Here is a 12952-nt window from a genome sequence, read left to right on the forward strand (position 1 = left end):
CCACAAGTGACAATAGTAATAGAATTTTTACCTTCTCTAGGTTGAGGGGACAAAAGAGGCAGATACTGCCAGAATATGGAAGGACAGTCACGTAGAGCAAGCCAATCTGATCAAATGGCCCAGCGAACCTCCATCAGGGAATAAACATCCAATCTTACCTCCTCTCTCCCTTGGATCTTCGACGGTGGCACTCCACTGACTAAATCCAACAGGAAGCCAGGGCTCAGGAGCCCTGTTACTGTAATTGACACAAGTAAGCCTCAAGGGGCAGAAAGCCAGGTGGGAGGGAGTGGCGATCTGGAGGGACAAGTGGAAAATATCTATCACAAAGGGGCTCACAGCCTTCTGTGTGTCTTAGATTGGGTCCCTAGAAACAGACACTGAAACAAAGAGTCATATGCAGAAGGCTTATTAAGGATTTCTCTCTGGAGATCCAGATTTAAGGAAGTGAAGGAGGCAGGACCGCAACAGAGGGAGAAGCTGACTCATAACGCAGGTGCAAAGCCCCAGCCTGTTCTATCAGGAGTTCTGGAATTGGGATGGTTTTTCAGGGTCACCCCCAAACTGGGGCTATGGGGCAGCCCCTCTTCGTACACACGCATCAGCCAGACAGGTACAACCTTGGGCTAAGGCTGAGCAGAGCCTGTGACCTAAAGGAATTCCCAGGGAAGGATGCAGGTAGGAGCTTTTAGCACCTGCAGGGAAGCGGAAGGGATCTGAGTGGAACATCACAGTATCCACTACCACGTGTACCAGGATGGAGGCCACTGCTGATTGGATGGCCAAAGACAAGTAAAGTGCTGAACACGGACTGATCAAATACACGGCTGAGTTGGTGAGAAGGGTTGAAAAGCATGAACTTAGATGTTGAGAGACATTTGAAAAACTTCAAGCTTCATTCTTGGTAAAATATATAAATAATAATAAACCTCTTAATAACAGAAATAAATGGATACCTCCTTAACATGGCAATATGCCTACATCTCAACCCAGGTGCTCAAATCATGCTTAATGGGCAACCTCAGGCTCCTTCCCATGAAAGGAAGGGACAAGCCAAGGCTATCCACCCTCATCATGATTATTTAATGCTGTTCTGGAGGTAGTAGCCCATGCAACACAAGAAAAGATACAAGAGGTATAAAAGCAGGAAAGGAGGAGTATATTTTTCATTAGAATTGTAAAGATAAAAGTTTCACCTATCAAATTAGCAAATATAACAAAGTTGGATAATGCACTTGGTTGGTCAAAGTGTGGAGAAACAGACACTCTGAGACATTGGTAGTGGGACAGTAAGTGACTACACTCCTCTTTGGGAGACAATCTGACAACAGTTATTAAAATTAAACACATGCAGACTCTTTCACTAGTGAGTCCACTTCAAGGAAAGTACCTTATGGATATACTCACCTGTGCAGACAAAATAGATGTGTGAGGATGTTATTTTTAGCTTGGTTTATCACAGCAAATGAAACGACCTAACTGTCCACTGGTGGGGACAAATTAAACTGTAGCCCAACCATGGGATGAAACACTATGTTGCTTTTAAAATGAATGAAGCACATTTGTTTGTATTAATATGTAAAGTGATTGTCGAGATATATTGTTGAGTAAAAAGAATCAAGATGCAGAAAAATGTGCTAATAACTAATATGGTGTTTTTGTTGTTTTAAAAAAACAACATATGCATAGAAAAATCTTAAGATAGACAAGAAAACTAGTAATGACAGCTACAACTGGAGATCAGAACTGGATATTTGGGAGAGCTGGATAAGAAGAAAACTTTTTTTATTACTTTTTTGGTACTTTTGAATTTTGTGCCTATTCAAAAATTAATGTAAATAAATAAATAGACAAAAGAGATGGACCCAAAGCAGGCAAGTATTAGAAACAACATACTGACAGCAAATTTTTATAATAACAACTATAGGAACAACAAAACAATCAATTCCCTTTCCCCAAAAAAGAGGCAGGGGAGAAGTAAGGAAAATTGGATTAAAGTTAATAATGAGTCAGAGATGAACTACAGAGATTTATCCCTCTCTAGCCTACAGCCCTGGGGAAGAGCAGGAGATTCCTTCTGTGTTTTGGCTAAGAAAATGACTGTTACTGCATTCTCTGATATCTATTCAATGTTTGATTTCATGGATAAAATTCAGATAGGAGCCAGGCTTGTAAAGCCTTGTCTTATAATAGGCTTGAGGCAAACACTAAGGAGCACCATTCCTGAGCAGGGCATCCCGTGTAACTGTCTCCCAGTCTCTCAGCATTTGCATAAAGGCATATTTGGACTGGGATGTGGCAGAGCTCCCCAGGAGACTGTACACCAGCTGAGGGACAATGACCCCAGTTACTCTCTTGTTTTATGTGGCCAGCATGGAAGTTTCTTGTATGGCTTATAACACAGGTGCTTTGAGACAAAGCAGTTGAATATAGGTGACAGCTGCCCAGAACCTGGAATCTTGGGGGTCACGACCGAAAAAAAAGAGGGAAATCTCATTGCCATGCAAAGCAGTTTGAACTGCTTCACTCATTGGACAATCCTTATGTTGGTCCTCACATGGCTTAACATAGATCCCTAACTGTTAAAGGCTTTGAATACCCTTCTTTTGACAATGGCCTTTAAAAATTTAAGGGACCCAAGAAAGTTGATGAAGTCAAACAACACTCTCAAGGAAGCCATTTTTTGATTACCAGAATGCAAGACTTTTTGCCATAGCAAATCATACTGATAAGTCTCTGTGCTTATGATATAGTTTTAATAGCATGTATTATGCTTTTAAAATTTTTTCAACAAATTTTTATTGAAGTGTACTTGATTTATAATGTTGTGTTAGTTTATGGTGTACAGCAAGTGATTCAGTTATATATATATATATGTATATATATTCTTTCTCATATTCTTTTCCATTACAACTTATTATAGGATAATGAATCTAGTTCCCTGTGCTATACTGTAGGACCTTGCTGTTTTTCTGTTTTATATACAGTAGTTTGTGTCTGCTAATCATTGGAGGAGAGTCTTTATAAGGAATTTTTTTCCTTCTATCTAACTTCTACCAGAAAGAATGGCTGAAGTTCCAGTTGCTACATTCATGGTCATTGAGCAGAATTCAAATAGCTCCATGCAGCGGATTATGTTATGCAGGTGCCTGGCTGTACATTTTGTAGCTAATTCATTCTGGCAGGCATGTCAGGAAATTATGCTGTTCAGAATCAAATGTTCCACAGGAACATTACTAGACTTTTTCTTTGGCTAAGTGGCAAAAGTGATCATACCTACTCTGAAAATTTTCCAGGTCAAGCTCATGTATCCCAGGCTCTGCTCAAGCATGAGTGCCAGGAAGATGAGTCCCGGACAATTCTGCGGATTTGTATATTTCTTCAGGGACCTCAACTGGGTACTAGAGTGGAGACAAAGGTGTTTTGTGAGGGAAATTTCTGGCTTTGGCTCAAGTATTCTGCAGTCCATCTTCCCTCACAGTAGACAGTTTGGGGCAAGGTTTTCAAGTTGATAGAATGTCAGCCTTGCTACCTGCTTACCTGATGTACAAGATTTATGTCTCTTCTATCAGTTAGCCACATAAAATCCCAATACTACATTCCAGTTGGAGAATAACCTTGAGTTGTCAATTATTTTACTCCTTTCAAAAGCTAAGCAGAGAAAAGTGGCATTTAGCCAAGTTTAAGGGACATATTATCCATCCAATTTTGGTGATTTTAAGACCTGTCCTGGTATCATATGAGATCACTCTGATAGTAGAGCTGTATATTTATGTGACATTAACTTAGTCCTCTCCAGAATCTCTATTATTGAGTTTAACTTTTAGAGAGTGCAAGGGCAAGATTTGCTATAAAACTTTTGAATTTATTGGCTGAAATATCTAACAATGTCTCCTACATAAGGCATCTCATGATGGATTTATTTTATTTTAGAACTTAGTACTACGGGAAAAAAATCTCTTCTAAAAAACTGACTTCCAAATTTGCCATTCTAAGAACAACACGTTGGATTGCTCTCTCTCTGGCAAAAATAGAATTACTAATCATGCACAGTTACTACGTTAGCTTTTGGGGCTAGCTATATGCTTCCTCCTCCTTTTTATGACTTTCTTTTTTTTATTATTTATTCATTTTATTTTACTTTTTAAATATTTTTAAATGAAGGTACTAGTGATTGAACCCATGACCTTGTGCATGCTAAGCACTGAGCTATACCTACCCCCTTCATGACTTTCGTATTACATTTCTTTCCCAATAAATGTGTCATATATGCATCTCTTATTGGAAATTTCTGTATTGCCTAAATTTATTTTTAGAAAAAAGTAGGGCTTTGAATTTGTATTATTATCAAATACTTCCCAAAACCCCCTACTATGTTCATTTAATAAACAATAAAACCCCAACAACAACAGACTACACCCAGATAAGGAGCAAGATTTTTATTTAAAGTATTTTTTTGTTTGTTTTTTTAGGGCTGTAATTAGGCTTATTTGTTTATTTATTTATGCATTTAGTTATGTATTTATTTAATAGAGGTGCTGGGGGTTGAAGGGAGCAAGAGTTTAAAAATAAAGAAGTCTGAGAGAGAAAGAATAAAAGTACCCATCATTAGTTTCTCATTTAAGTCTTAAATTCATTCATAGCAGTTGAAGTTCAGATAAATTCATTGATTCTCTAAATGCAGTAGTAAACATCAGGTTTGCCAAACTCCATGTTGGAGGCTGGCATCTACTCCCTTTTGGGAGATCCCAGGAAAGGCTAAGAGTGGGGAAAAGGATGACAGTGGGGAGAGCAGTGCTGTCCCACATGCACTGACCATGCATGCCTTCCAGTTTAAGCTGTATTGGTGGGTCGGTCCTGACTCCTCCTGGCCTGGTTCAGAAACGATGTAAACTCTGCGAGGGCGAGGGTTTTGACCAGGCACAAATGAGCTCAGGTTTTCTATTAAATATTTGGAGGATGAATGAACAAATAAATGAAAAAAATGAGTCAGCATGATAGGTACCCCGCGACGACGAGGGTGGTCCAAGTGTCCCTGAGCTGATGCCTGAGCTCCCGCCCTTACCTCCAAGCTTCTGCCAGGAGTTGGTAGTCCCATGAGAAGCTGATGCCAGAGAGCCTTTGTCTCAGTGGGTGGTAGGTCTTGGAAAGGGGATTCATGTCTTTTTTCCTTCTCTACCCAAACTCCATGCCATAAATGTAAAGTTGACTTTGTTTTAAAATATTGTGCACTTTAGACTGCCCATAAATCTTTAATATTTGTTTCCCTAGTTTGTCATAGCCATATACATGACAATGTAATGTGACCATCATCTTGGGTCTTTTGAAGCTCTGTGATAAAATCAACATACACATTTCTAAAAAAATCATGACACTGAGGAATCACTCTAATCCAAGCGTTCTTGAGCTTTAGTGTGTATCAAAATCACCTAGAGGGCTTGTTCGAATTCACGTTGCTGGGTCCCACTTTCAGAATTACTGATTCACTAGCTCTGGGGCTCAAGAATTTACATTTCTAACACATTCCCAAGTGATGCTGATGCTGCTAGTCCAGGGATCACATTTTGAGATCCGCAGCCCTAAACTGACTTCTTTACCCCACCACCTGCCTTTTGTGACCCCACAGTGCCTTCTGCTCTGAATGCAGTCGGCAAAGTTGCAGAATGTCCTCAAGAGTGAGTCTGACTAATCTGGGGACTGTGACCTGCATTATCTGCAGCTGGTAGCTGGTTGTAAAATGGAGCAATTAAGGATTAAGACATAAACCACAGGAAATTAATATGAAGCACCACTGAGAATAAAACCCATACAATTGCTCTGCTTTGGTCATACACATGCATCCTGCTTTGCTTTGCTGTTCTGCCCACCATGTATGAGACCACACCCAGAACAAACAAAAGACTCTCTTTGCCATTCAAGAATGATAAGGTCACAGGCCAGCAAGAGAATGGAAGTAAAGTCAATGAAATAAGATTCTGGTGCTGATCATAAAGGAAAATGCCATTATACTAATTAATCAGTTAATATACAACCTCAGTCTGTAACTGCGGCATAGCGGACGTTTGAATTTCTGTTGCCTTCAAAGAATAGTTTCTTTAAGCCAAAATAATTTCTACCTGAATGTTTTCTATAATTCAGAACTTCATATGACTATTTCATAAGAATTCATTATTGATTTTGATGATATGGCTTCTTAGAATACAAACCTGAAGCATACTATAAGATAAATATGAATTTGAAATACAGGTTGATGAGGTGGAAACAAATTGAAATTTTATAATGCTGATTAATAATTCATTTCACTTCTTTAGAAATTTATATTTGGATTCCTTCTTATATAACCTCATTTAAAAGATTTAAGTTGATTAGCACCAAGTAAAATGAATCGATATAAAGTCTGGCAAATCTGGTTGGATGGATTGGACAAAAATGAGTTTGAAAGCTTTCTTCCTATCATGTCCCTTCCATGAGGTCACAAAGTCACTTTTCATATCACAGACATCCCCAAATGGTTACTTATTCCTTAATGTTTCATTTAACTAAATTAGAACAAGATGACAGTTTCTTTTTATTCATCTTACCCATCTCTAAGTGTTATTTATCTAAATCTGCTCCATCTACTATTCATAATGATTGCATTGATACACATAATTTAGGATGGAATTGATTTAAATATAATTTATTTAAATTTAAATTACTACCCAGGAAGATAGAATGTAATAACTTCAACTGCAGCTTCATATCTCTTATTTGATTTAACCATAATATGGTTCTCAACTGGTAAATAGATACAGTTTCATTCTTAGAAGGTCTATGCTATCCATTTCAAGTGTTGACTGATTTTGATAATTTCTCAAATTATTTTTACTGTCTAATTAGGAAAATGAAGCCTTTGAAACAAACAGATGTGAATTCATTGAGAGGGTTAAATGCCTCTGAGTCAATAGGTTTATCATGATTTTGTTTGACATATTTTACAATATGTCAATATATCAAATAAAACACAAAAACAATGTACATGTCTGTAAGTGTTTTATCTGATTAAAACAACATGCTGGGAAATTTCTAAAGACACACAAAAATGTTGAAATTAACAACACTTGAAGAACAAATCTTTCACCTTCACTCCCTGACTCCTTGGGGACTGGCTACAGCACAGGGAGTTATGCACACTCAGGTTTGCAATCATTCCTTTGCAGAAATTAACACAGGGAATGAGGGATGTCTTGCTGCAGAATCTAACCTTGCTTAATGAAGAAAAAAAAAAGCAGCAATTTCAGAGTCTTGGCCTGGTTTGTGTTCAGGGTAATGAGCTAGGTGAATTTAGAATCTCAGAACCAGCCCCCAAAGTGCGTTAATGTGGCTAAGCAGTAGTGTGGCCTGCTGTCTCCACTGTGGATCTAGGTCTCTGTGCTGATCATCTGATAGAGGGCTGTTTTGTCCTCTTAATATACTTTAATATGCTTTATTACCTTTGAAATTTACTGTTTTTCCTTAGAAAGTATCGTGTGTGTGTGTGTGCGTGCGTGCGTGCGTGCGTGCGTGTGTGTGTGAGAGAGATTTAATACTCACCTCCAGGATGCTCTAGAATAATGAAGGATATATTTTCAGGTTACACCAGGAAAGAATGGAGTCCAAGTCTTAGAATACTGAAGCTTGCTCCGGGCTGTCCTGGGCTAAGTCAAACATATAATTGCCACACATCAATTGAACTTAAAAGATTGTTCAAGTTTCCTTAGCAAGAGATTTAAAGATAATCTTTCAGGGTTGGTTGATTGTTTAGAACTAATGTTACCTAGACAGCTGACAAATGCTTAAGTATTACTCCCAGCAGGTCCTCACAATGCCCTTGTGAGGCTTATTAGCTTCATTTCTCAGAGGTAGAAGCTGAGTTCCCCAGTGGTAAGTGAGTGGTAGAACTGGATTAGGGCCTTGTCAGTCTGGTTCAAGAGTTTGCACTGTGTGTGTGTGTGTGTGTTTGATACTTTGAAAAAAGAAAACCTCCAAAGTTGGGGTGTGTTCTGCTCAGAGTGTCAGCTGTCCTTGATGATGAATGTTCTTTTGGGTAAAAAGTGGGTAAACTTGAAACCAAGGGCAGTCATCAGTTAGATCCCTTAAACCAAAACTTGCTTCATAAAAACTTCCCTGTAACCTGCATTCACCGATCAAGCTCGCCTTAATTGTGCTTGCAAACCACATCTTCTCCAAGCTTCATGAAGCTGAGTCAATATATCACACGATTCCTTTAAACACCCCTATAGATAACACCTGGGAAGTGTGGGTTGCTATAGTAACAGTTACTAAGCTGTTTTTCAGGAACCTGGAGCTAGTCATGCCTAGATCAAACTGCCCGAGACTGCCAACCATTCAACTGGGTCTTCCCGAGTGTCCGATTGATGACCTTCTGACGTCAGAAGGTCCAAACTCCACCCTCAGCTCATGCTAACGCCACCATTTTCTCAAGGTACATCCCATGAAGAAGCATGTAACTCAAATAGGCCTGCACAGAACACCAATTATGTCACCTTTTCTTGTCTCCAGTCATATTTCCCCACACCTCAGACCTCCTTACCTCCTTATCCCCTAAATATTCCGAGCCTCTCACCTTCAGGGAGGCAGATTTCAGACTTCCTCTCCTGTCTCCTTGCTTGGCTGCCTTGTGAGTAAGCCTTTAGTCTGCTGCAAACCTTGGCGTCTCAGCATTTGGCTTGCTGTGTGTTGGGCACACCTGGTTTGGAAACAAACTGCCTTACGAAGGGCAGTGGGCCTTTGCTGATGGAGATACTCAATCCGAGTATGTTTTGGGGTGCCACATCTCAGAAAAGCCAGAACCTCTCAGAGGAGAACAACAAAGCTAGCAAGGACGTGGAACAGCATCTACGTGAAGCAAGAATAAGAAACTTGAGATACTTCCCTCTTGTGTCTTCAGCTCCCAAACCCATCAGAGTCAGCAAAAGATAGGAGAGCTGCTGTTCTGGAAGATGGGAATTTTAGGGTTTTCTTGGCTAGTCCTTTAACTAGCTATGTGGATGTGAGCAAGTCTCACTGATCTTGGTTTCCTTATTTATGAGATAGATTCTTGGTTTCCTTGGCACACTTTCTACACCAAAGCAGCACAGGGTGTCAGTTAGGAGCACTGATTCTGGAATCAGACCATCTGAGTTTGTAATACAGCTCTTATTTCACTTCTCGTGCCTAGATTTTTCATCTGTAAAACAGGGACAATAATTTCCATTTTAGAGCTAGAGTAACAATGGGTGAGTATGTACAAGCCTTTTAAGGTAGTGCTCGTCATTTAGTAAGCTCTTAGTAAATGTTAGCTATTAACCCGATGGGTTTTTAGTGCAGTTTCAGGGTCCAACTTTATGCAACTGAGAATATTTAGACGAGTTATCATCTTGGATCCTTTTGCTTGGTCTTTCCTAACTTCAGAGGCTCAAGAAATCAGGATTCTTTTTGTAGCTCAATTCTGTCCCCACTCCTGCCCAAGCAGGCATCCCCTCAACTCTAAGTTATTGTCTAGGCAGGGATTCAAGCAGGTGGAGATAAGAATTGGAGCAAGAGAAGAAGGAGGAGGGGGAGCATTAAGGCCAGAAGAAGGGCTGAGTGTGTAGGTACGAGTAGTGCATAACTTGGCAACCACTTACATACTAATATGCTTGAAGCTTTTTTTCCTTATGCAAAGTCAGCACTGACGATGAGCTTGGACACCTGCAGGTGTTACTCTGCCAGGCAGGCAGCACCATCTCCTCTGCCACCACCTGTCTTTCTCCCACCTTCCTGCATTCCAGTATCCTCCGTTTACCATCAACATTGGCCATCACCACTACCAACACGTCATAATGTCTGGTGAGGTGTTCAGATGCCACTGCAGAAAGTGCCTGTCTCTACTGAACCTCAGGAGAGGAGCTCCAGCAGTCAGGGCATTGCCAGAGCTGGACTTTCTCTCTTGAAAAAGGTGAATGAAATGAGATCATTTTCAGATTGAGATTTTATCAAAATACAATGTGTTTAAAAATTCCTCCCCCCTCCCAAAATACAGTGTTTTAAAGATCTTCACAAAACAAAAATTCTACAGGGTTTTTTTTTTTTTAAGGTATACTCAAGTGCAAACATGTCATTATAGGCTAAAACTTTAAATTGTGACATACACCTTAGTTTAAAATATATACTCCCTGATTTAGAATGTATTGTTTCCTAAAACTTTGAATTTTAGGGATGAAAAAGACTTTTGAGACCGTTCAGTTCCATGTTAGTATTTTTTAGTTGAAGGAACTGAGAGGTAAGGAGGTGAGGACACTGGCCCTTGTTCACAGGGCTAATTAGGAAAGTTGGAGCAAGAGCAGAACTCTCAGGCAAGAATTATTTTCTTTACATCACAGAGGACTCCTCCTCCAAAATAATTATGGTTGTTACATTGCAAAGAGTTCCAGAATGGGAAGACAAGTGAAATTAGTCGCATCAACAGCTCACGCAGAGGGTGGCTAAGGGTATGGGGCCTGGGGCCAGACAAACAGGGTTGGAATCCTGTCTTCCCCACAGACCAGCAGAGTGATCATAGGCAAGTTATCCCACCTCTCTGTGGAGTCACAGGTAACCTGACTGCAAATGTTTCAATGTGTTTGTAGAGTGTTCTGTTCCATATTAGGGATAGAACCAGTATCAGATACATGTAAATCAGGAACCATTTATGTATTTATGTGTTCAATTATCGTTAAAGATTGTTTCTGAGAGGCACACTATGAGGATCTAATGCAGTTATAGTTTTTAGCTTTGCTAAATTGAGAATATTTAGGGATGTCTACATCTTGCATCCTTTTCTATATCTTTTCCAGCTTACAAATCTTAAGAAATCAGAATTCTCTTTCTGACTCCATTCTGTTCCTACCTTAGCCCAAGCAGACACTCCCCCGACTCTATAATCCTGAGGATGGAGACCTGGGCAAAGCATGGTCTCAGCCATATCACCAGTGCCAGCCCAGCACTTAAAAAATAAATGTTAGTGAGAGTTTAATGCAGTGGGATCTCTAGGATTTGGACATAGAAATGGCTTAGGGGTATGAAATGTGAGTGATTGAAACTGTGTAGCTAATGGCCCCTCATGCCACTGCTTAAAATCAGCATTCAATGAATGTATGCATGAATGAATAAAGGATTAGTGAATGAAAGAAGATAGTTAAGCTACAGCTTTGTTGTGGTCGACACCGCCACTGGGATACAACTGCCAAGTGATACTGGGGAGGAAGGAACCTCGACATGGAAGCTGAGGTGGACTAATCTAATGTAAAATGGGTATTAATGTGTCTTTACCCATCATCCATTCCTAGGCTGGAGAATCTGCATGATAATAATTACACAAGAGACGCATTCAATGCCTTTGTAGGAAGACAAGCAACTTGAACTTGGCCTTTGACCTAGAACCTGTGGCCCAGTTTAGAAAATAATATTCTAGCCTGTGTATACTCACTGATGAGACTATCATGACTTCAATTTTCCTCTCAGTGGTATACCTTTAATGAGCTAACCATTTCCCATCTTGCTGTGAAAGAAATTCATATGTATAAGCTATTATTGTCGTGTTTATAATCCAGAATGATCTGATGAAGTAGTATATTTAGATACCTAAATGATAATGAAGACTTTGTGTTGAGTTTTTAATTTATTTGACTGATTTGTTGAATTTTAAATTAATTTGAGTTTTTAATTGGACTGTGGGTGTTTAATTCCCACGGGACCAAGAATTATATGTCTCCTCTTTCTTGACAAACCCTATCTTCTCCATGTAATCTTGTCTCTATTTTTTTTTGCATTTATTTTTATTTCTATTTGGAAAACTTGTCTGACTGGTCTTTGCCACTGAAGACATCAGGTTGTGCAAAAGTCTTGGCATTCCTTGCTTGATGACTGCACAAATGAAAAATTAAGTGCGAGCAAATTCTTGTTAGATAACTTCATCGCATAGTTCTAGAGAATCACCAGCACACATCAGTCATTAAAGCATTTCTTTTTCTACTTTTACAGTGACTACACTACTTATTAAAATAGCAAATTGCTTTATTCTCTTTCCTTCCCAGAGGTTTTAATTTTTCTTATTTTGTCTTCATGGCTAGACTTCTTTTAGAAGATTGAAAATCATTTCTCCCTTGTTATTAGGGCATTTTTGGCAGACACTGCTTTTTTCACTGGAGCTGAAATATGGCTTGATTTATTTTTGTTGTTTCTGAGTTTGTTTAGCAACATAATTAATATTATCCAAATTGTTCTTGGATCAGAGCTTAATTCCTCAGCTTTTGTTTTTGATGCAAGGATGATTAGGTCTGGAGAAATAAATTAAAAAAAATTTTATGCCAGGCATAACAGCAATGGTAGTATTCCTTAACCTTCCTGCTTCCGCCCACGTTTTGTTTACATGCACATCCATCTGTAATGTCTCAAAATTAATCACTGTTCTTCAGTCTAGAGAAAATTGAGAAGCCTCTTTCCTGAGCCTTGATAAATGAACTTCTTCCTACAAATGGACCATAAGATCCACTCACTGACACAAATTCCCTTTTCTAAGAAAAAGTCACTGCTCTTAATAAGGCACTCCTTAGCCTCTCTCAGCCAAAATATTTAATTGAAATATCCCCATTTTAAAAGCTTGTATTCTTTAATACAAATAAATTTCATCAATGCTATTTTCATTCCTTATGTCTCTTCCTTCCTTTTAATCCCATGCTTAACCCTTTGTGACCCAGTGGGATTTTCAAGTCCCTTAGTAAAAACATTCTCACAGTCTCTGATGCTGGAATCCTGGACTAACAGGACCTCAGGTGTAGAATGTTCCATCAGAACTTTGGACTGATCGTGCAGTAAATAGTGCAATATTGAGTTGTTGGTTTTTTTTTTTGTTTTGTTTTGTTTTGTTTTTGTTTTTGTTTTAACCAAAAGGGAACATTTCTTTTCTCTCTTT

This window comes from Vicugna pacos, chromosome 3 (assembly GCF_048564905.1).
Source record: "Vicugna pacos chromosome 3, VicPac4, whole genome shotgun sequence".
NCBI classification, from domain to species: domain Eukaryota; kingdom Metazoa; phylum Chordata; class Mammalia; order Artiodactyla; family Camelidae; genus Vicugna; species Vicugna pacos.